General features: G+C 42.6%; 1 protein-coding gene across 7 annotated transcripts in view; it reads right to left on the bottom strand.

Annotated features, from left to right (window-relative positions):
• SEMA5A (semaphorin 5A) overlaps positions 1 to 21,132 on the bottom strand; it is a 498,547-nt gene that overhangs the window by 348,303 nt on the left and 129,112 nt on the right. The window contains exon 1 of one of the 7 annotated variants that reach the window (XM_034657092.1): positions 5,777 to 5,889. The exons of the other annotated variants lie outside the window; for them this stretch is intronic. The gene's annotated coding sequence lies outside the window, so the exon portion shown is untranslated. Of the gene's footprint in view, positions 1 to 5,776; positions 5,890 to 21,132 lie in introns of those variants that run through there. 7 annotated transcript variants of the gene reach the window in all.

The following is a 21,132-nucleotide window of genomic DNA, read 5'->3' as shown; positions in this document are numbered from 1 at the left end:
CTTCTTGAACAGGTACTAGATTCCAAAATGGATTACCCAGCTGCCCAAAGAAGGCATGAATCTAAGGTAAGCAGCTCTCTGAGCATGTTCTCTCTCCCAGTTTAATGAAAAACCATGCGGTTTGGAAGCAACTTCCAGAGTTACCGAATGTTAAGCAAGATAGTCATTATTATATCCCACCATGAAACAACAGGCCCAAACAGCCAACTCTGGGAAGGTCCTCTGAGACTGTGTTTGTACATGTCAGGAAGCAAAACAGGGCGTTCAAAATGCCCCGCTTGTTAGAGTATTTCTGTCCCTTCTGAGAATCTGAGCAACACAGAAATGGCTTCATGGAAAACTAGACTCACCCACCCAAGCCCCTAGAGATAGATCCAGAATTCCCCAGGAATCCCACGCGGGGGCTGTCCTGCATGATCTCATAAAAATCTTCCCTGTATGGGGGCACCTGGGGGGCTCAGTCAGTGAAGTGTCTGCCTTCGGCTCAGGTCATGATCTCAGGGTCCTGGGATGGAGCCCCGAGTTGGGTTCCCTGCTCAATGGGGAGTCTGCTTCTCTCTCTGCCCCTCCCCACTGCTTGTGCTCTCTCTCTCTGATATTTTTTTTTTTTTACTTTAAAAAATAAAAAAATAAAAATAAAAATCTTCCCTGTCATCCAGTAGCCATATATTCCACCTCAGGGCTTGTCAAATTTAAGGTAGCACCTTTCTTAAATTTTAAGGAATGGTTAAAGTCAAGTTTTCAGAAGGCCTAGGACAGTGTCCCTACTCAGCCACGGTGATCTTCATTCACCCACACTGAACTGGATGATTTATAATAAAAGCCAGTGGGATGCAGTGAGAATACGTACTCGGAGCTGGGCCGACCTCCATCAAATATGGAAATAAAAACATTGGTTGAGTTACTTCAGCTCTGTGAGCTGCTGTTTCTCTGCGCGTCAAATAAGAATATTCACACCCACCTTGCTGGACGATCCCGAGGAGAGAATGAGCTAATACCTACCAAAGGTCACCAAGGTGCCCAGTGTCCAGCTGATGGGCCAATATTCATGAATTGGTTTCCATGGCCTTTTAAAGGGGGACTTGGACATTGCTAGATTCTCTTCCATATCACTATTACCCCTTATCACTGAACTGACCACCCGAAAGACATGTGGCTAATCTGTGCCCACAAGAGAGGACCCCAACTCAGCCACGTAAGCACAGGGCCTGCATCTCAAGCACTCCCACGAGAGGCGAGCCAGCCAAATGCCCAAAAATGATGAATGGCTGGGACCTGCCTTCACCTACCAGGAAGAAAAGAACTCTGGGGTTCTAATTCCCCATAATGATGCTAATACACATCTCCCGCCTTATCTAGTCAAAGAAATGAACATGAAAGAACCCGATAGAAATCAAATAAATAGAACACAGTGAAAATGACACCACCAAATTAGCTGTCTCAAGGCCCCCGCATGCCCTACAGCAGGGCAGGATTTGTCCAAATGGAAACATTTTCCTAATGGCAGTTGCTTACTCACCATTATGTTTTGCAAAGTCATAAATATCTATCTATAATATCATAAAAAAAAAGAGAGCATAACACAGGCTTTTAAAACACTGGCCAGAGAGAAAAGTGTCATAAAGACTCTAACCTAGATTTATTAACAAATAAATACAATAAGTGAAGCTTAGACAAGTAGAAAGATAGAAATATTTTCTCAGATGTGAAACAAAGTGCTCTGATGTCTGTATTCAAATCCAATGAGATTTAAATGTGTGTCTGCTTTGGGAAAATAAAAGAAGAAATACTGTTTTTTTTTTCTCTTCAGTGAAAGGAATTACGGCTATCAAGAAAATAATATTTTGATTTATACAAACGCATCAAGTATCAAATTTAAACATGAAGTATTTACTAGCTATGTAAAGCATGGGTAGCACTAAACTATATTTTCCACATACCTCAAAGAAATTTCACACAATATTAAGGAGCTTAAAACCAAATTTAGGCAGAAGAAACACACACAGAAGTTGCCTTGTAAGAAGTGATTTAAAAAATGCCATGTTGAGAAACCCAGGGTATCCGTAGGGGTAAACTGGACATGTCTGCATCAAGAGAATGTACAGAAAAGATATTAAGAGAAATTGGCCGGATGCAAGCAGGGTTCTCACAGTGCACGGATTTCAAACAGAAGTAAACGTTAGCTGGCTTTGTCATGGAATGTGGGAACTGGAAGAGAGTCCAGAACAAGGAATGTATATTCAACTTCTCATGGAATGAACCCTGTGCCCCAGAGTTCCTTAATCTGAGCAATCCTGGCATGTGGACGGGGGTAATTCATTACTGCAGGGGCTGCACGAGTGCCATGGGGTTGAGCAGCTCTGTTTGCCTCTACCTACGAGATGCCAGGAGCCCAAGAGAACAGGTTTGACAATCAAAATGTCTCCAGATACTGACAAATGTCCTGGGGGGAGGGGGGCGCAAATCACCCACCCTCACCTTGAGAATCATTGCTAGATACAGTTAAATCTCAAAGAAATGTCGAGCTACGGCATAACAGAAAGACTGCACGTACAAAGGGAACATCCGATCTCTTTTTTCCATACGTCAAGTCTCTCGTCTACTTACTATGTCAGTATGATTCTGTAGCTAGAAAGTGCTACACATACTAATCGAAACTGCATCCGAATCACTACAACACACAATTTCACCACAATGAAACTTGGGTTTTACAAATCACTTATATAATGGAAACCAGATTAAGTGTGCTTCAGTTACCACAGTAACGAGGCCAGCACAGTTTGGGAAATGAAATGAATGCTGCCAATGTTTGTAAGCAAAACCATCAAAAACCTGAACAGGAACCCCGAATGTCCCTCAGCTATCTGGCTGCTTTTGTTTTGCTTTGAGATGGTAATGGAATGACCAGCCAAGTGTGCACCTGTGGAAGAGGCTATCGGTCCTTCACCGGAGACAGCCATGAAGAACAAGGGAAATAAGGATTCCTCAGTCCCTGTCTGTCCCCTATTTTTCTTCTCACCTTGTTGCTAAGTGGTTTCCTTCTCCTCAATTGAGACACTCCTTATCAACTAGCAAGCAGTCTGCCAGAGACCTTTAAGCTCTGGGTAGGGAATACCCAGCACAAAGCTCAGCTGGGATAAAGGGGAGAGTCTCCTGTCCTGCCTTGCCACCATCACCACCTCCATGATCATCACTTCCACCTCCACCACCACCACATCTACCATCATCACCTCCAACTCTACCACTACCACCACCAACCCAACTCCACCATCACCACTTCTACCATCACCATCACCTCCACCATCACATCTACCTCCACCATCACCTCCACCCCCACCCCCACCATCATCACCTCAACCATCAGTATCTCCACCATCATCACCTCCAACTCTACCATCACCTCCACCACCTCCACCTCCACCATCATCATCATCACCATTAGCTGGAAGTCTCACCCCTATAGCAAGGAATTCCCCAACCCTGCATCGGGCTCTAGCATAATCTAACACCTCCTTGGACAAATTTCCCAGCACACAATTCTTACCTACACTAGACTTTTCTACTTCTAGAACTTCTACATTTCCAAAACTTGCACAAGTTGTTCTCTTGGCCTGAAACATTCACTGTATACACAAAAGATGGGTTACCATCCTATTAAGTCAAGCTGGAAACACATTGGACATGAAGAAAACACTGAAATTGCTCACACATTGCAGAAATTGCTTCATGTTGCAAAACAAGTTTTCCAATGGATAAGCATCCAGTTAATATTTGACTCTCATATGCTTAATAGGCACCAAGGAGGTGTTCTAAATACTTTACAATCATTAACTATCTTGCCTTTATAACAACCCAGCGAAACAGTTACTATTACTATTATCCTAACTTTTTTTTATTAATAGACTTTATTTTTCAGAGCCGCTTCATGCTTACAGCAAAACTGAGGGAAAGACACAGATTTCCTACAATGCCACCTGCCCCCACACAAATGCACTCTCACCATTATCAACTTCCCTACCAGAGTGGGACATTTGTTACAATCAATGGCCCTACATTGACACACCGTTATTACCCAAATTATTATTCTTTTCACAGATGCGGAAACTGAGGCACAGGGATGTGAAGAAACCTGCCCAAATACATAGTCTGGCATAAGTGGCAGAGCTGAGATTCGAACCCAAGCAGCAGCCTCTCCAAGGTCTTTGAACCTCTCCACTCTGCAGCCAACTCTAAACTGAAAACAGTTCCAAGGCAAACTTTATGTTTAAGTTTCTTTTTAAAAAAAATAAATGTCAGCATCAAACAGAGCTCCAGGAACATCTGGTTGCAGATTTTCAACCTTTCTTTAACAACAGACCATGATTTTCCAAAACCTTGACTCCAGCCCCCCTTTTCTCTCAGAGCACTTCAGGGAAAATGCAGGGCCATTTTAAACATGGTTTAAAAGCCACCAATTTTATTTCCACCTTCTCTTTTCACAGATTTAAAAGCTGAGGCCCAGGAGGAAAAGTCGTCTGCCCCAGAACCACTAAGAGCAGGGCTGAACCCAGGACCCAGGGGTCTTGATACCCAACCAGCCACTCTTCAGCTGGACACTGGCACCCCAAGGAATCCCCACATAAGTGTTCTAGATAAAAGTATGGTTGACTGTCTATCAGTTTAAAAACATGGCTGAAAACACATGAAAATAATTCACCAGGAAAGCCAAATGATAATCACTCACCAAAATGTGCCTCTCTCTATACCCACATCCTTAGTGTGGAATTTGGGTTTGGGGCTACACCTGTCCTCTGTGGCATTCAAAGCCTTCTTCTGGCAAAGCGGGGCATGCAAGTTACTGGTGATCTCAGTTCATGGCCAAGCAAGAACAAAAGCCCCATATCCCTCTGTCCATCTGTCCATCCATGGCCAGTGCACGCACTCAGCCCCGGGCTCTCCCTCCCGGCCCGCACCATTACCTGCACGTGGAGACACAGAGGTCCTCAGCAGCAGCTCTGTAAGTGATTTATGGGTTGACCTTCCGACCTTCACATCTTAAACCTTTCCATGACTAAGTTTCTCCCTGTGGAAAAGTGCACTTCCCGCCCCGAAGAGGTGTTGAGAACTTATTAGACGCGCCTGGCCTGGCCGTGTGGTAAAGGTGCCTCACAGAGAAGCCAAGAGAGGGTCATTACCAGGCTGGGTCATTATCAGGCTGGGTCATTACGAGGATGGCTTCTGCTGGCCATTCACGCACTTACTGGAACCAAAGTCCCCAAGGAGAGAAAAACTCAAGGAAAAAATGGTTTTTAATAAACAAGTAAGACCCCCTACCACTCCCTGATTTCATCTTGAGATTAAGTGTGATGCTATAGCCTTTACTTAGGCATTTTTTTTTCTTTTCTATACCCAGGCATCACATAATCCTAATAAAAACTTTTATGTATCTTCCCATGAAAATAATAATTCAACAGGAAAAATCTCTTCCCACTCTTGTTTTATCATGAGAATTCTTTTAGCAACCATTAATTAATAAAAGTTAATGCTAGCAGTTTTATCCACCAGTATCTCTCATTTGTTTTTATTAAAGTGAAAAGTGTATAAATAACAGATAAGCACCTACATCTATAATAGAACAAAAGAAATCATATGATGTCGGAAGTCTACTAAGAAACTAAAAAATTAATTATAATAAGGAACTCCAGAGAGATACTTATTTAAAATATTGTATGTACAACTAATAAACATTCTTTGACATTGCATGCACTCCAAAGAGGTAGGACTTTCTTTTATTCACCTTTTCAGACCATTTTTTTCCATTTTCCTAGGGTTGTTTTCATGTCTGATTTCTTTGAGAAGTCAGTCGTCAATCTCCCCAGGTTTGGGACTTCCATTTCATTGGTCTTTAACTTTGCAGAGCATCCAAACTATTCTTTCCAAAGATTATAAATAAGTAAACCAGACAGTCTACAAGGAAAGAAGAAAGACATACAAGCTGCCTACATTTCCACAACAGAGCGTTCTGTACCTACTCGCTATATTTATTCTTGAATTATAGCAAATGACAATTTCCATCTGGACTTTTTTTTTTCCATAAAGGCATTTCTCATTTCATCCTGTGATAATCTGAAAAACTGTACACTGTGTAACCATAAATAAAAGAGCATACAGCACCACTCCAGAAATTATTCTGAACCTTCGTGCATGCTAAGCTTCTTGTTCTAGCCCGGGCCAGAGAAATCAGGTCAGACAGCTGTACAGCAGAAAGGAAGAAACAACATGACATGTCTCTGGCATGTTCTCTGTTATGCTGCTGATTATCTTGTGGGGCTCCGGAGTTTAATAAATCTTCTTAATTGGACACTTAGCTTAGCCTTGGGCTAGAGCAGACAAATAGACGACAAGTCTCTGTGGTGGATGTGTACTCTGTGCCTTATCTGTTCCGTGGGTGTCCTCCCAATTCAGCCACTTCAGGGGTCATGCATTTCCAGCCCACATCCGAGCAACATCAAGTGCAAGCAACAGGGTCCCTCACTGCACACCGTTAAAGGCACACCTGAGTCTCATACATAGCATCTCCAAGTAGAATACGCCTGGGGCACTTCCCTTATGTCACCCGCGGGCTGGGAATCAAGTCACATCATTACCACATCTAACCCACTGCTAGAAGAATGCTCATCCCCAGCCCAAAGAATGAAACTGCACTGGTGAATTACCCATAAGGAAGGGACAGAAGAAGGGAGAAATAAAATTAATCTTGCGCCCACCAAATAGGAAAACTTGACATTAACTATGTGATCATGATTGGAAAACATCACAAGTTATAACTTACAGGACGACAAACAGAGGCTCATTAAGGCCAAATATGACTGTGACCATCAGCGTTAGAACTTTCTCTGAGAACGAGACAGAGGATCTTAGCTAAACTCATGCAAAGCATACTTCAAAATGAAAGACTCTGTCCCCTGCAAGAGGGCAGTGTCCTGTCCCAGTAAACGATGGGCAGAAAATCAGTCCTGTCATGGATTCCAGGGGCTCTTTCCTTTGCTAATCCCTTCTTCTGCTTGTTCTAATTAAGCCCTAGACAATTATTTCTTTGGAAAGAAAACAGAGGCCATCACTTCCTAGATTGGTCTATACTTACATGACTTCTCTTTGGAATAGCTCTTTTAATTGACTAATAATATTCTTTAGACTTTCAGAGTCTAGAGAAGACAAGAATGTCATATACGGGGTGCCTGGTCGGCTCAGTCAGTTAAGCATCTGTCTTGGGCTCAGGTCATGATCCCTGGGGCTTGCGATCGAGCCCCACATCCGGCTCCCTGCTCAGTGGGGAGTCTGCTTCTCCCTCTCCCTCTGCCCACTGCTCTGCCTACTTCTGCTCTCTATCTCTCTGTCAAATAAACACATAAAATCTTTAAAAAAAAAAAGTCATAAAACAAGGAACTGTGAACTGCTTTTATTGTAATTCCTCTAGCACTTTGCTACTGTTTTCTACACTGAACAGTCCCCATCATTAGTATTTTCTTGTATTAAAAAACTTCACGACCAAATCACAGCATGTATATACCCATCCATCAGCAATCTCTGGTGTTCCGTCAACAATGTCCACCATTCCATACAACCCACCACGTACAATGTATGTAGAATGATTGTGGGCAGGAGGTAAAACAGAATCTGCATCCCAAGCCAGCTGTCACAAGGTCAGGCAGTCAGTCAGGTATTGGGATGCCAGGAGTCAGAGTGAAGGGACTTTGGCAGTGATGGGCATGTCCCCAGGATAATGGGAAATAAGTTATCCAGAGACAGAAGTGTGTGCAAAATATTTCCTAAACCATCAGGGGAGTACTCTGGAAAAGGAGAAAGGGCATTACTCACACATATACACTAGTGTAAAAGTATACCCTAGATATAGATGGGACTAACTAGACATAAGGAAGTCAGCCTGAGAAGGGAAAAAAGGAGCTCAACCAGCTTCTGAAGACTTGGACAGGATTTGGGAAGTTTAGGCAAACAATGTCCAAGATTTAAATGCCATGCCCGCAGTACTGGGCAGAGTAGAACTAGGACTCATATAAAACGGTCTGGTATATGTTGATATATTGGGGCAAAACCTTCCATTACCTTCGGTGGGATTTCATAACAAAGGAAGCATACTCCTTCAAGTAGTGCAAATTGGAAAGAGTGATAAGGCATGTTGACCTGTGTGGCTGAAGGGGGTAGAAAAAAAGGAAGTCAGACCAGAGGGTAAGCATGAATGAAGGGGTGCCTGGGTAGCTCAGTCGGTTAAGCATTGGATTCCTGATTTCAGCTCAGGTCACATGATTTCAGGGTCATGGGATTGAGCCCTGTGTCAAGCTCTGCACTCAGCTCGGAGTCAGCTAGAGATTCTCTCTCTCCCTCTCCCTCTACCACTCTCCCCACTCTCACTGGCTCCCTCTCTCTCTCTCAAATAAAAAAAATAAATAAATCTTAAAAAAAAAAAAAGACTAATGCTTGAAATCACTGCAGAAATTGAAGAAACTAAATTGCTACATATTTTTGCCCTGATTGGTTTACACAGTGACCTGGGAAGGCCAACGATAGCAGGTATTACTCCACCGCATTTTTGTTATACATGGACAACAAAAGCTCTACAAGCTTAATAAAAGTCAAATTACACAGTCATAATAGCTCAGATGTTTCTGAAACATTCCTGTACTCTGAGTTTCCCCAACAGCCTAGCATTTACAAAGTTTATGAATCCTCCTTTAAATGAATTTCCCTGCGTGCAAGCACGTTGTACATCGAAGTACGTAGGTAAAAATCTCTAAAGTACACAAAACTCATCTGAAAAAAATTAGGAGAGAATGTTTGCTAACAACTTTTTTCTAGCTAGTAGGATCTGATTCAAAATTATCATCTACGGTCTTTCTTTTTTAACTGGATGAGAACCGAAAGGATACCCAAAACTCTCCTGTCACAGTGAAATGAAAATTTATTGTGTAATTATTTTGGGAAAACACATATTACATGCATAAATAGACATCATTATAATCATCATATTTCACTGTAATAATATTTGAGACTTTAAAGGATACCATCAAATAAAATTAATTTCATTTACAACAAATGAAGCATAAGATATGGAAAACTTTAGTCAGCTGCGTTCGAGATCTAGCAATTCACTATGGGTAAAAAAACAAGAAACAAAAAACATTACTTTCATCTAAGATGATAGTTTTTCTCTAGAACTTTGGCTGATGCCTACCCAATATATTCTCTCTAAATGGACATAAAATTTAAAAACATCCTTCTGATTAGATTTTATAACACAGATCTCCATTCAGTGCTCAAAATATCATGGATCCTGCATAAATACTAAGATGGAAATACATCCATTTTCAGATGTTTGTAAGTCATTGGCTACATAAATACTTTTAGTGTCTACTAACCGTAACATAAAAACATTGGTAACATTCTTTACTAGAAATCTTCACACAGATGCAACCAGAAACTCATCCGAAAACCTCAGCGGAACCAATGATCTACTCATTAGGAAAACATATCAACCACAGGTATCATTGACAACCAAGAGAAGAATTCTTCCCAGAATCAGGGTGTGGGGTTTTGAGTTAGCAAATCCTGGAATGAATCCCAGCTTCACGATTCTACCTTGGCTAAGTTACATGACTGCTAGATCTCAATTTTATATATTAAATGGGACCAAAACCTTGCAGGTTTCTATCTAACTGACCTAACATTAACAAAAAAAAAAAAAAAAAACAAGTACAGTGCCTGACACAAAGCAAGACTGCTCTAAATAGAAAAACATTTCATAGATAGTAGTTTGATAAATATTACACCATTTTACAGGTGGGTATCAATTTTGTGTGACTCTTAACCACACAAAGCTCAATCCACTTGGTATAAACAGTAGATCTGGTCACCATGAGACAGGAGGGATCTTTAAATCAATAGACACGGGACCCAAATGAATCCTGACTTGTATTTTTCAGATGATAAATCAACCAACACTTGATTTATACAGTTAAGTGCTTCCCGTAAGAGATTACTTTGAAGATGCAGCTTTCAGAAAACTGCTTTATTTAATCAGAATTTCATTACAAAATGAAAAAACCTTTGGCCAGGACAGAGGAAGTACACCAACCATAAGAACTTGAGCGCTCAGTGTCTAGGGCTCCTCCGTTGTAAGATGAGAGATCTACATAATCAGGGGACGATGAGCATTGAACACAGACACATGGAAGGATACTGGGCCTCAGAGATGTCAAACGATGGAAAGAAAGGAATCCACACACTTTCTGACACATCCCAGAGGACAAACTGTCCCCAAAGAAAACCTAGAGGAACTTAATTTAACATAATGTATGTGTTGGAAGATGAAAAATTAGCATTTTCTTTAACATTAACTGCATTAAATTCAGTATTTTTATAGTATTTTTGTCCTCTATCTTTTTTCTTCCCAGTTGGCAAGGTGTCAAAAGACAATAAAAAGTACTTCCAGATGGTTGGTCTAAGCAAATTGGGTGGAATTTTCTTTTAAATAAATGGGAAAAATATGCAATAGAGGCCCTGCAGAACACCTATCAAATCAAAATGACTACTGTCTGCATCGTTATAATCCACTCACTGGTTATAGCCTCAGTCTATTTCAAGGAGTTTCTCGAATTCATATAATGTTCTGCAGTGTTAGAGACGGCACCGGATCTCTGATTTAGCTCAGAGATACAGACTGTGAAGTCTTCCATTGTTTGACAACTTTCTTCTTTGGATCACAGCTGAGAAAGCTGAGCAGCAAAACAATAATAGGTTTTTTAATTGCATCCTTTCAAGGGCAACGCTAACCTACACTCACACAGCTCAATAAACAATGTGGGTTCCAGGGATAATGGCAAAAAGATTCTCACTGTCATTCCAAGTATATATTTTACTCTAATCCTTGTGTTGTTTTGGAGAGTCATCAGGAAAAATAAGGAAGACAAATGAAATGATGGTCGAGGGTCATCATACCATAAATTAATTCTCTAAGCTCTTCTCTTGCCTTCAGTTGGGGGGACTGGATTGTATCTGCTCCAGTGTTTCACTCAAAAATCCAGGAGCACATAAATGAGGGGGGAAAGCTTGACTTGGAAATGCAGAAGGTCAGGGAAGATGGAGGCTACCCGATGGCGATGTCTGTCCACTCTGGCCCATTTCTGATCACTGGTAACTACAGGATAAACCCCAAAGTCATTATTCATCAAAGGCAGGCCCCACACTTCCCACCAATTAGATCTAGGTGGAGGCAAGTCTGCAGGAGCCTCCAGGAAAGAGAGAGCAAACCTTGTCCCTGCTGGGTCCTGCCAGTCACCTGCCACCATAGCAGCGCATCAAGTCCAAGTCCTGGCCTTCACAGATTCACGGTTACACAAGTACACGCAACGTCTTCGAGACTTGCACTTGTCCTGTTTCTAATTTAGTAGACTGCGTTGAGACCAACAGCTCAAAACCAAGGGCGAATTTACTGTCTCTGCCTGGGAACATGTGGCGAAGTCTGGAGACAATTCTGAATGGCCGTCACAACTGGGGGATGCTACTGACATCTAGTGAACCGAGGTCGGGGCTGCTGATAAATACTGTGTAATGTATAGGAAAGCCCACCCCACCCCCACTCTCACCAAAAAAAAAAACAAAAAACAAAAAACTATGCAACCCAAAATGTCAATAGTGCTGAGGTTGAGAAACTCTGCTTTAGAGTGACATTAAAAAGAAAAAAAAAAAAAAAAAGATGGAATTAAACAGCATTATGCACTGTAAGGAAGAAAGGAATTGGTAAGACCCATGACCAGATGTAATCATCAGCCCCCTCCCCGCCCCCGTCCCTCGTGACTCCGATCAAAGCGCAGCCACATCCTGGAAAATCCTGCCAGGCAATAGGAAATGTCCTTTATCATCCACACTTGCCATCTGCTCTCCATAGACCACAAATACTGAGGATCACTGAGCTACAAGCTCCTTAGCACCGAAACCTGTCTCAGCTCCCAGACCAGGAAGCCTGGTAGAGTCACTGGACAACTTTATAATTACCTTTCATATACTATACAGATTCACTCTTTATTCACCATGTAAAAAATGAGAGGCAATTTTTAGCAAGCATTTCAACTCTCTGCTGTATTATTTTAAGATGCTGTGGCTTATACATTTTACCCGTAAGAAGCTGCACTAGAATAAATAAAAACAGTTGGACACGATTCACAGACAAGTTTTTCAAAGAGCATATTCTCAACATCATAAGCTGCAAGTTCTAATTAAATACGCTATCCTACTGGCTTGTATATGCAGAATATATTTCCCACTTCCACTTATGCACATCATCTGCTTTGCTACAACATTTCTTTTTTTTTCTTTCTCACATAAGTCTGCATTTATTTAAGCCTTAAGTGGGATCCTGCTTTGTGCTCTGTTCCCCACGGAGTCTAGTTATTCCTCAGCGTTGCCTGTAATTCTCAAAGTAGACACTGGCTCCCACTTCTTGAAGCTTCCAAACTTAATGGGAATAAGAATGATCATGAAGGCTGAGTTCCCCTGATTCCATAACTGCATTCCTCTTTTGAGACACTTTCCTTTACTTCTATACCATATCTTAATCACCACTGATCCCAGGATCCACACATTCCCTGCCCACTGGCCATTCTGATTGGTAATTTCATTTTAAAATGTATTACATTTCTCCTGTCTTCGCTCAGCCTTTGGTAATAAATTACCACAGACTGGGGGAGCTTAAATAACAATTTATTGTTCCAGTTCTGGTGGCTGGTAAGTCCAAGACCAAGGGTGAACACATCTGGTGTCTGTGAGAGCCTGTGGTCTTCTCTCTGTGTTGTCACAGGCAGAATGGGGAGAGAGGGAGCAAAGGAGAAAGCCATCTCTCTCATGTCCCACGATAAGGGCATGAATCCCACTCGTGAGGGCTCAACCATCACTTCCCCAAAGGGCCCTCCTCCTCACACCATCCCATTGGGGGTTAGAAATTCAATATGTGAAGTTTGGAGGGACACAAACACTCGGTCCATAACACCTCCTATATGCAAAACGGAGCAAAAATAAGGGCTCGCCTCCCATTGTCCATGTTCTTTGCCTCCACACCAACAGTATTTGGTTTCAGGGTGTAACGATCAGATCCCTTCCGATGACTGCAATCAATGTACTTGCCATTGCCACAATCCCAAGAAGTGTTCTTGATCCTTGGCATTTGACAACTGCCATTATAGATGACAGAGACTGGGGAGACACAAGCTGTAAGCTCCCTAGGAATGGGAACTCTGATATCTATGTCTTTCTACACCAGAGAACAATAAACTAGTGGTAAATAACAGCTCCTGATGCCGATGAGAACAAGTGAGGGGTAGAAAGTCCCAGAGACGAGCAGCTAAGAGAGACTCAGGTGGGTAACAAGCATCTTCACCATTCGTCAAAGTAAAGGACAAAGAGAATGTCTGGCCAGACTCTGACTCACCTGGGAAGTAAGGACGAGGCAGAGAAAGGACAGTGCAAAATCCTCCCCAAGATCCTACTAAGGGAGGAAAAAGGCACCTCTGACCCAAAGATCAGAGGGGACCAGGCGATGATGGCATTCAGATGCTGACTGCCTAGCTCCCCGGTCTTTTTAAGCACAACCATGCAGCCTCATCTGTCTCCGTGCAAACCCCAGGGGTCACACACAGCCCACAGACCAGCCTGCTAGTGCAATGACAGCAGGGACAGAACGGGAGGCGCCACCCTCTTCCTGGGGCCCGCACGCGTGCGCTAGTGCACGGAGATTTACAAGTCTAGAAATGACACCCAAATGACTTCTGTTTATTCATCTAGGGAGCATTTTGTTTCCTCCAGAATCAGCGTCTGACAAGATATGGAAAAGCTCAATGAGATCTACCCATAGCCAGCAAAAACAAATCAAGCTTTCGGAAGAGAAAATTAGGAACAACTTTTGTTTGTCTGTGGTGTCACGGCGAGAAAAGTGACGACGAGAATAGACACTTTTTGATGTTCATCCCAAAAGCCCTATTTGCACATCTGCAGCCTAACGGCTGGCTTCGGGATGCGCTCTGCTGGGCCCCCCGCGGCCACATGGATTCCAGATGCAGGTCTAATAAAGGAAGGGGGCTCGCTCCAAGGCAACACCACGGCGTGGTGCCATTTGCTGGTACGCGTGCACACACGGCACTCCATCCTGGACCACACGCAAATCACAAGAGCTCTTCCAACAGTGGCCCAGGGCGGCTGCGGAACCTCACGGAAGCCCCGACCTGTGCCAAGGACTCATGCGCATGTGCGCACAGCCACCAGCGTCCCTCCTGTTCGCAGCAGTGGCGTGCGTCCCCGGAGTGCTGCCGGGAGGCCGTATGATGTTCAGTGTCTCTGTTTATACAACACCTCATGAAGACAAAGTTAGGCGTTCCCCATTATAATTCACCTTAATTATAGTCCTTGCCATTACCCATAACACACAATGCAATTATGGTATTTGCACACAGAGAAAAGGAAACACAAGAAAAGGAGACACAAGAAGCATTTTTTTCTTTACTTGTCTGGGGTTATTTGTGTGTTGGAGAGAAGGGGAAATATTAAATATCTTCTATCAAATACCTATGGGCCAACTTAAGGATGTCTAATCCACTGCTGGTGAACGCCGATCTCCTAAGAAGAGGAAGTTTAAAAGAAGAATGAATGTCATCAGAAGACAGTCACAAAGGATTCCTCACATTAGAAAGCAATAGTTGGGGGTGAAGAGTCTACAACCCTTGCAGGAGTTCCTTTAGGCCCTTGAAAGAAATGCAAAGGCTCTGCCGAGCTCTTACTTGTATCCAGACCTCAGCTAAGACCAGAACAACAGGATTGGAACTCTTGGTCCCCAGATTCCCACACCTTCATACTTCTGCAAGCTCAATGCCAACTGCTGGGCCATTTCTTAGAAGCTGCTTCTCCCCCTACCTACATAACCGCTGTCAATAGTCCAGCAGACACCCTTCTAAGAGCTTTTTCCATGTTCACGTAATCACATACAAACATGTATACAGACTCGGATGATGAGGGTCTTCCCGCTGAAAAATAGGGTCTACTTTTCTCACTTCATATTATAAAAATCTCTGAAATTAACCAGGTGTGATTTAAACTAATCTTTAAATGGATACACCATATCTGAGGCATTCTTACAATCTAACTGATACATAACCTATAATTCTTGATGCATCCTCACCATGCAAAGTAGTTTTCTGAGGGCTCTGAGGGCTTTGAGGGCGGGCACTGAAAACAAAGCTACTATAAACACCCAATACACATACTCTTCTCTATGTGTGCTTGCATTTTTATTTTTGTAATCTGTATTCCCAGAAGGGGTACTACTGGGTAAGAGAGTTTGTGTATTTTTAGTAGCAACTGTCAGACTGCTTTTCCAAAAATGTAAACAATTCACATTTCGATCAGGAATGGGTGTGAGTTCTCTCTATCAGCATCTTTACCATCAGGGGTTTCGTTTTTTGTTTTGCCAGTCAGAAGAAAGGAATTTCAGCTGTGGATGGACCATCATTTCATCTACTTACTGGACATCAGAATTCACTCATATTTGAATTGCCGATTCATATCTTTGCCCATTCACTTGTGGGTTATTTGAATCTTTCTTATCAATTGATTCCTCTTTGTAGATTAGGGATGTGAACCTTATGTCTATCACATGCGCTGCAAATACTGTCTCTATGTAATATCTAACTTGTTAGATTGTTTCCATCATCTTTTAGCAAAGATTTTTCATAATGAAAACCAAATCACATTCTAGCTCTTATGTTGCCAAAGAAGAGAAAAAAACAAGCAGAAAATTCCCGATCTGCAACTGCTAAAATGAAGACTAAAAATCCACTGAAATATAAACTTGAACAGAATCCAGGATAAATAAAACTACATGTCCAAAAATGCATTCCTTGCCATTGGCACAAAGGTGGTCTCTACCCTTCCTGGGTTAACAGGAGCTCGATCACACAGAAAGTCAGCAAGGTGGCTGGTCCAATGTCTTGCAGTGGATGCCATATTGTGCCACTCCACAATTCTGAAATCTGGGCAAGGCATTTGTCTGGGGTGCTTTCAGCTGCAAATCCTGCTCTGTGCTGACCAGAGGATGGACTCCTTGAGCAGAACCAAGAGAGACCCCGTGTGACGTGCTTTGCCCAAAACCATCTCCAGCATGGGGACAATCAAGTGCCCTGAGAGGGGGACAATGTGAGACGGGGTGAATCTGGAAGAAGGGCTGACTCTCTGTTTCATCTGTGTCATCTTTTTCTCCACCTTAGAGAAAAAGCAAAAAAGAATGCTAACAATAGGATATGTCCACCAAAGAACTGCTTTCTTTCTTTGTCATTATGAGTTTTCGTTACCCAGTTCTGTCATCTTCCAGAATTTTCCAAGTAATAAAGTCACAGGCTTTCATGTTAGGTGGTAAAGAGGGAAATAAATACATTGATCATTCCACCTGACCCTCCCAGGCATCTTTCAGCATTGTTGGCTTTTTGTATCCTGTTGGAGTTTTTTTTTTTTTTTTTAGATTTTTATTTTTATTTATTTGTCAGAGAGAGAGACAGAGAGAGAACGCACAAGCAGGGGGAACAGCCCGCAGAAGGAGAGGCCGGCTCCTTGCCGAGCAAGGAGCCCAATGCAGGACTCGATCCCAGAACCCTGGGATCATACCTGAGTTGAAGGCAGATGCTTAACTGACTGAGCCACCCAGGCATCCCTTTCCTGTTGAATTTTAGTCAGATCATTATTGCTATCAACAATAAAGAAGACACTTTGTAGTGTTTCTAAACCCAAATATGGTGGAATAAAATTAGTCTTAAGTGGACAACAGAACCCCCTTTCACCTCACCAACCCCAACCAAAAGCCTGGGTCAACTATGAAATCTTATAAGCACAGGTGATATGCTCTCTGGCCTCACAGACAGCTTGCGAGCGAGTATTAAAAGGCCTGATCAGTTGGGGGCAAATTCCACCTTTATATTTTTCTGCCCACAGTGAGCTTCACATTACTCATTTGAGAAGAGACACGAGCACTAGCTGTACACCTGAGATCTGAACACCACAGCTCAAGCAGGGAACTGAGATCACATCACGTTAAAATGCAGGCTATGAGTGAAGGTGCTGCAAGTTTCCTTCTGACCCCCAACTGAGCTGTTCCAAAAGGCATTCTTGAGAAGTGATTCTGTCTCTAAAAATAACACGAATTTTTTTTTAAATGGGATCTATTATACACAATAATGCCTACAGTTAAAATGATAATATTGTGTTGTATACTTAAACCTGTTGAGTAAGTAGATCTTAGATTAAATACTCTTTTAAAAAACAATAATTTGGGATGCCTGAGTGGCTCCATTGGTTAAGCAGTTAAGCATCTGCCTTTGGCTCAGGTCATGGTCTGAGGGTCCTGGGATGGAGCCCCATATCAGGTTCCTAGCTCAGCGGGGAGCCTGCTTCTCCCTCTGCCTCCTGCTCCCCCTGCTTGTGCTTGCTCTCTAAAAAATAAATAAATAAAATATTTTTTAAAAATAAAAATAAATTTAAAGAAAACAGTAATTTGGGGAGGTCATGGATATGTTTAAGGCCCTGAGGCTTACGATGGTTCACAAACTCATCAATGTATGTAAATACACGTTTAAATATACTCTTTTTATTGGCTTTTATAAGTCAATCATACCTCAACAAAGTAGCTTTTTAAAAACTGAGATCTTTTAGATTATTTATACACTACTTACTATACACAGGTATATGTCCCACGAAATGATCCCCTGGAAAAAAATAACTTATTCTTCAGTTCAGCTTATCTGTTTTAACCAGGGCTGGATCCCAGTGCCTTACAAGTTAGGTGTGTCCTTTTCACAAAGGTCTCTGTGCGGATGCTTGATGCTCAAACCCATTCCTCTTCAACACACAGCCCTGCATCCTGCTTTTCCTGCAGAACACAGCTGCCCTGGGGAAGCTTAATGGCCAGTGTCAAATCTTATTTTCACTAACTAAGAGAAAGGTGAGCTTTCACCTTTGCATGAATAGCCAAATGCATTTCTCTTTGATAGAAAATCAAAGTTCTAAGCCACTGACAAAACTCTGGTTACACCCTGAGTTTCATCACTCTGATCCTCTAATAAAAGGTGTTAACAATGCTAGTGGGGTTAACTCAACTCATCGCAAGAAATCAGAGGTGGAGTGGCTCTCCAGCCGGCCACATTATCCGCTGCATTGTTACTAACACCATGTCAGAGTCTCCTACCCAGCACATTGCAAACGCTCATAGAGATTGATTTAGGCAACAAATATGCTGCCTGCTCCCGGCACTGACACTGAGAACGTGAAATATGTTGGGAAAAATACTTGACGGGCCTCCTGGATACTGAACTTTCACTAGCTCAATGTCCTTAGAAAAAAATATATAATAATTAAAAGAGCAGGATGAGAAAACAGCAGGGCAGATTTTTATGTCAGACGGCAGCATTTTGGTAACAAGGAAAACGGGCTGGATCGTTAAAACCTGTGTCTTGCCTTGCCCCACGCCTCCCAAGACTCAACTGGGGAGAGACTGCATTTACAAAAAACAGCCTGAACTGCTAATTGGGAGAAAAAAAGCAAAATAAATGCTGACAAGAACTCCCATCTCACACTTCACGGTGAGAATCTGACCTTATTTTCTATAACCAGAATGGCATTTAATGTTGCAACCATGAAGATTTTTTTGGCTAAGATGTTGAATGAAATCTCTCTCAAGGGGCAGAATTACCTTCGGGACTTTTTGTCACTTTTAAGATCCCTTCTGAAGTACCAAAGCACTACAATATCAAGTGAGGTATTATGAAGAGCTCTCCAACAGATGCTAGGACCCCCTCCCCAAACGTTATAGCGCCTGCGGTTCTGTCTACAGCACCATTTTCCTGCCTCTGGTGTATCCTAGGGAAGAGCCCTGGACTTTAATACTGTGGATATGTCTGTGCCTCCCCAAACTACCTCTTGCTCCAATCGTTGGCAGATAGTCCAGAATCACAAATCTGCCTATTCTCTCCAACTGGATGAGAAATGAAATCTGTCAACCCAAAATTAACATGGCCCTAGAAAAATTTTCATTTTTCCCTCCAAAACGTGTGCTTCCCCCAACCCCAAGACTTCTATCTCTGTAAATGGTCCACCATCCACTGACGTTCTCAAGTCCAATGCCTACAATTCGTTCTTAGCTTTTCTTCCTCTCTTCCCCAATGCCCAAGCCAGAGTACCATTGACTCTGCTTCTAAAAACATGTCAAAACCATCCAATTTTCTCCATCTTGACCAACCACACCCCAGTCTATGCCACCATCACGCCTTACTTGGTCACTTGCGATGGCCTTCTAGCTGGTCTTCCCGCTTCCCCTCTTGCTAACCCATCATCCACTTTCCCAACGGTAACTCTGACAATTTTGAATGACAGCTGAAAAACACAAACAAATCCAGTCCTTCCACAGCTTCTACCAAGGCTTCTCAATGCCCATAATGAACATCTGCATTTGCTGTCCTGTCCTACAAAGCCCTACACGCTCTAACTCTCACCCACCTCTGTGGTCACTTCACACCACTCTCCCCTTCCTCACTACACACAGGCCAATCCAAAGTTGCCCGCTACTCACTCTCTATCATATGACCCAATCGGGGTTCTCTGCACAGCACTCACCACTACACGATACTCTTTTTCTTTGTTGTGATATAATTATTGCTTATGGTCCAACTCTCCCACCTAAAATGTATGTTCCATGACAACTGGGAGCCTCTCTTGTTTACCAGTGTATTTCCAGTGCCTGAAACAATCCTATCCACTGAATGTGCTCCATAAATATCTGCTTGGAGATGGGGAGGTGGGGTGGATACAGATTATTTCACCTTGCCAGTTTCCTTACAACTTTCAAGAAAAGGGGTTAGTGTTTTACATCAATAACAGAAACATGATTTCCAATCAGACATTAATGGCGATGCCCGCTAGTCCTCGATGACCGCCCCGTATACAGGAAGAGATGTAGGAAAGTCACCATTTGTTTATACAGATGTTTATCCATGAGGGATCTTTGTTTGAGATTAACCACCAATCATGTGTTTTCTGCAAGAAAATTACACAGTGAGAGTGGGTTCTAGCCCTCAAAATATCTGCTAGCTCAGCGAAATAAGACCAAGACACCATTTGCAGAAACCTATAGTAGCTTTAGTTCGCAGCATTTAAAATAAGTGGGTTCTACTGTTTACAATTCTTGGCCGTCATATTCGGCCAGGGGAGCTCCCTTGGTGAGCTTTACAAAATAAAGGGGGTGAGACAAATACTGGATTAAGAAAGTACATGTTATCTGCCGGGCTCAGCCATCCAGACGACCTTTGCGTGACCCTGGTGAGTTTCTCAACTTCTCCATGCCTCAGTTTTCTCACTTCTCAACTGGGGATAACATTAGCACCTGCTCTGTATGGTTGCTGAGAAGATCAAACAATACAAGTAAAGCAGTTGTAGCAGTGCCTAGGACACGGTGAGTGTTCAAGTAATGTGAGCCATATTATGAATTACTACCAGGTTACTACCAGCGGCTTATATAATGTATCATACTATGAAACACTGCAGAATCTTTATTAAATTTGTACTGTCATCGCTACATTAGGCAGGACTGTTGAATGACGTCCACTGGTGAACTGGTCCAAGACCTCCTTCAGACCCAAACAGGGGTGAGCACTGCAGACAGGTGGAAGTGACCTACGAATATTGGCCCTGTGCATTTTCTACACCTGGGGAACTGGCCTGGGCTCAGGCAAAGGAGGAAAAACTACTCCAAATCAACCAGATCTCTACAAACCGGGCATCTGTGGGTAGAAATGTTCCTTGTAGGAACACCTACATTCCTTGTAGGTGTATCTGACCATTTAGGATTGGCTTAAAAAAACAAAAGTTACTTTGTAAATGCTCTGCCGTAGAGACAGACTGTGAATAAGAAAACAAGAGTCAGTGGGGTGTTTGGGGGGCTCAGTCAATTAAAGGTCCAACTTTTGATTTCAGCTCAGGTCATAATCTCGGGGTTCTGGGGTTGAGCCCCACCTTGGGGCTGCCTTGGGATTCTCTCTCTCCCTCTGCCCCTCCCAC

Source organism: Ailuropoda melanoleuca, chromosome 3 (assembly GCF_002007445.2).
Source record: "Ailuropoda melanoleuca isolate Jingjing chromosome 3, ASM200744v2, whole genome shotgun sequence".
In the NCBI taxonomy this organism is placed as follows: domain Eukaryota; kingdom Metazoa; phylum Chordata; class Mammalia; order Carnivora; family Ursidae; genus Ailuropoda; species Ailuropoda melanoleuca.
Note: the sequence above shows the minus strand (reverse complement) of the source record. Positions and strands in the feature narration are given on the sequence as shown.